Below are 3,793 nucleotides of genomic sequence, written 5' to 3' on the forward strand. Positions count from 1 at the left end.
ACTTTGACAACCTAGGATGGCTTAGAGTAGACGACAGAGTACAGCAACTTGCAATGGGCCTGGTCTACAAGATACACTATACGACCGGGGTACCCATGTACATGTCAAAATACTTCCCAAAGGTCAGTGAATACCACAACCACTACACCAGAGGGAGCTCCACAAATCATGTAAAACCCAGATTCGGCTCAAACAAGGGACTAAACACGTTTCGCAATTATGCCACAACAATGTGGAACGCCCTATGGGTAACAGTACTGTATATTTGAATACTGTTTATGTCACAAATGTATCAGTACTAAATACCTATATGTCCCTATGCCATAAATGTCATGTATGTTGTGTATGTCATAAATGTCTATATGAATTGAAAATGGGGGACCCTGATGGAAACAAGACAAACGTCTTTCTCAGGTCTGCATCCCCTTAACAATTGTATGTATTGAGCCGTACTGTATTGTACCCATTCTGCAATCTGTTAAATAAAGTTTTCATTCATTCATTCATTCATTCACCATCTTGCAAGTTGCAACGTTGTTTAAGATATCAATCAAAGCATTGCAACGTTAGAATAGTTAGGATATCAATTGTGCATGAAAGGACTATTTATATTGTTTGATTAGTATTATGAGATTCCCTGGCAGATTTCGTACAGTCAAAATCCGTTGATCAACTTGAGTTTCAGTTGCACTCACCAAAGTCTGCGGTGGTCGAGATGTAGTAACGTTACGTTAGTCGACTCCAGCAGCGCCTCAAACATGTTCTTTATCTCGTTTCCATGTTGTATATTAATTATCTCTCCAAGTAGTTGCTAAATGGTTTGTTAGTTTGTTACTGCGTTCTTTTTATGTGGATTTATAGCGAGCGTTTGTTTTGTTTACAATAGAGAGGGTCTATTTCTTTCCGTAGCCGCATCTGGTTTGCGCACTTCTGATTGGCCAGTGGCCAGACTCGCCTCGTATCATTCTACGCGGGTGGGGATGAGGATAATAATAATCACTACCGCTCGCTATCAATATATAACGCAAATAACGCAGTGACGAACCATTCAGTAACGTAAGTAGCGTTACTGAATTTCAAAAGTAATGCGTTAGAGTACTAGTTGCGGCAAAAAGTAACTTCGTTTCTGTAACGCGTTACTGTAACACTGCTCAACATACACCTGTGAATCCAGTTTCTCTCACATGAATGCCATTAAAACAAGCAACCATGCCTCCTTGACAAATGAGCATTTGCATCACTGTTTGCGGGTAGCCCTCACTTCCTATGAACCCTCTTTCTCTGCCATTGCCCAGTCAAAGAAGTGCAATCGCTCTCATTAGATGTGTGTATGTAGGCTAGGCCTGTCTGCCCCCCACCCCCCTGATGTTTGAGAGTTAAGAGTCGACAATAAGTGCTAATAAGATGCTGTGATTTGCTGTTGTTGCACAGACATGAAGCACTTTTTCATAAGCTCAGCTGCACTATAAATGTGTTTTTTTGTTCAAGTGTTGATGTTAGAATGTTCAGATGCACATCATGCACTTGTTTGTTTTTTATTTAATTTTTATATTGAAATGTTGAAGAGGAGATGTTGCAGTTGTTGCACAGTCATAAATGAAGCACTTTTTGCAGGATATGTTGCAGATGTGGCACATAAATGAAGCACTTTTTTTGAAAAGTATACTACTTTTGCAATGTAGTTAAAGGGGAACTATCTTATAAATGGCCTTTTTCAGTGTTTAGCATTGTTTCCTAGCTATGTGGACTTATATTAATATGATCTATGTCTCTAATTCTCATATTGGCGCATTCTTCCAATTCTCCTCTCACAATATTCACCCTCACTGAACTGAGTCATCTGAAAATGTGCTGATTTGTGATGTCAGAGAGACACCGCTGCATGATAATCAGCTGAGTTTCCACACAGTTCCCACTGTGGTTGGAGCCCAGGCTCAAAACGGCTTAAGATCTTGAGGTAGAAAAATGCTGTTTTTGAGTACTTGATTAGAAATACAAAACAATGAATTAAAAAAAAAAATTACAGAGGTGTTCCATAAACCCACAGGAATTGTGTAAAAGTGCCCAAATAGTGAAAGAAATAGTCAAATAGTTCCCCTTTAAATAAAAGTTGTGAAAATGTGGTTGCGTGTTGTGTCAAGTGTACATATATTCATAGCATGGGGAGGCGCCGTGGCAGTCCGGCCCCTGGCCCCTTGGGTTTCTGACAATGTGGCCCCCTGAGCAATTTAGTTGAATAGCCCTGGACTAAGAGGTTGGCAGTTGACTACCGCTCCTTTCGATCGATTAGTCGACTATTCGACTAGTCGAGGTCAGCCCTACTCCTTTGTATATATAATTTTACATTTTAACTTGAATCCTGTTGTTCTGTTGTGAGGAAGACATGTCATAATTGGACATTAACATTAAACTTACTGTTATGGTTTGTAACCGACCCCAATCGCACAACACAAGACAGGTATGAGAGTAAGCCAAGAACTGGGCATTTATTGAAAACAACAGAAAAAGGCACTGTCCCTTTAAGGGAGAACACAAAATACAGGAAAAACAAGAACTAGGAAAATAGGCACAGTGCCTTTAAGAGGCGAGCTGGCTAAGGGGAAGGCTAAGGGAAAGGCTAACGGACAGGGCCAGGGCAAGGGAACAGGGCAGGAACAGGGAGGACTAGGAGGACTGGACAGGGATGACTAGGAGGACTAGGAGGACTGGACAGGGAGGACTAGGAGGACTGGACAAGGAGGACTAGGAGGACTAGAAGGACTGGACAGGGAGGACTAGGAGGACTAGAGAGGGGAAACAGGGACAGAGGCCCGCGGAGGCGGGCTGGGGACAGGGAGGACTAGAAGGACTGGACAGGGAGGACTAGGAGGACTAGAAGGACTGGACAGGGAGGACTAGGAGGACTAGAGAGGGGAAACAGGGACAGAGGCCCGCGGAGGCGGGCTGGGGACAGGGAGGACTAGGAGGACTAGAAGGACTGGAAACAGGGACAGAGAGAAACAGGGTTAAGGCATTGGACTGGGCGAGGGAGGGCTGGAGCTGCTTACAGGGAGGAGTAGGAGGGCGCAGGCTAGACGTCTGGAGGAGAGCGCGCCGGCTCGGAGAGCGCATCTGGCGCGGAGGTCTGAGTGGTGCGCGTCTGCTTGGAGTATGCGCCGGTACGGAGAGCGCATCTGGCGCGGAGGTCTGAGTGGTGCGCGTCTGCTTGGAGTACGCGCCGGTACGGAGAGCGCATCTGGCGCGGAGGTCTGAGTGGTGCGCGTCTGCTTGGAGTACGCGCCGGTACGGAGAGCGCATCTGGCGCGGAGGTCTGAGTGGTGCGCGTCTGCTTGGAGTACGCGCCGGTACGGAGAGCGCATCTGGCGCGGAGGTCTGAGTGGTGCGCGTCTGCTTGGAGTACGCGCCGGTACGGAGAGCGCATCTGGCGCGGAGGTCTGAGTGGTGCGCGTCTGCTTGGAGTACGCGCCGGTACGGAGAGCGCATCTGGCGCGGAGTCTGGATGCGCGTCTGGATGCGCGTCTGGAGTGAAGAGCGCGTCTGGCGCGGAGTCTGGATGCGCGTCTGGAGTGCGTCTGGATGCGCGTCTGGATGCGCGTCTGGAGTGAAGAGCGCGTCTGGCTCGGAGGTCTGGAGTGGAACACTGGAATACCTCCCGTAGAGGATTAGAGAGCGCAGTACAGTGTCTCCCTCCAGGCAAACGGCGACAGGTGGCGAAGGCTTGAGCGCATCTCACGCCGGAGATGAAACAGCATAACAGACAGAAACAGAAACTCCCGTAGGAGCCTACAGATTG

The sequence above is a fragment of the Notolepis coatsorum genome (genome assembly GCF_963971535.1).
Source record: "Notolepis coatsorum genome assembly, chromosome: 15".
In the NCBI taxonomy this organism is placed as follows: domain Eukaryota; kingdom Metazoa; phylum Chordata; class Actinopteri; order Aulopiformes; family Paralepididae; genus Notolepis; species Notolepis coatsorum.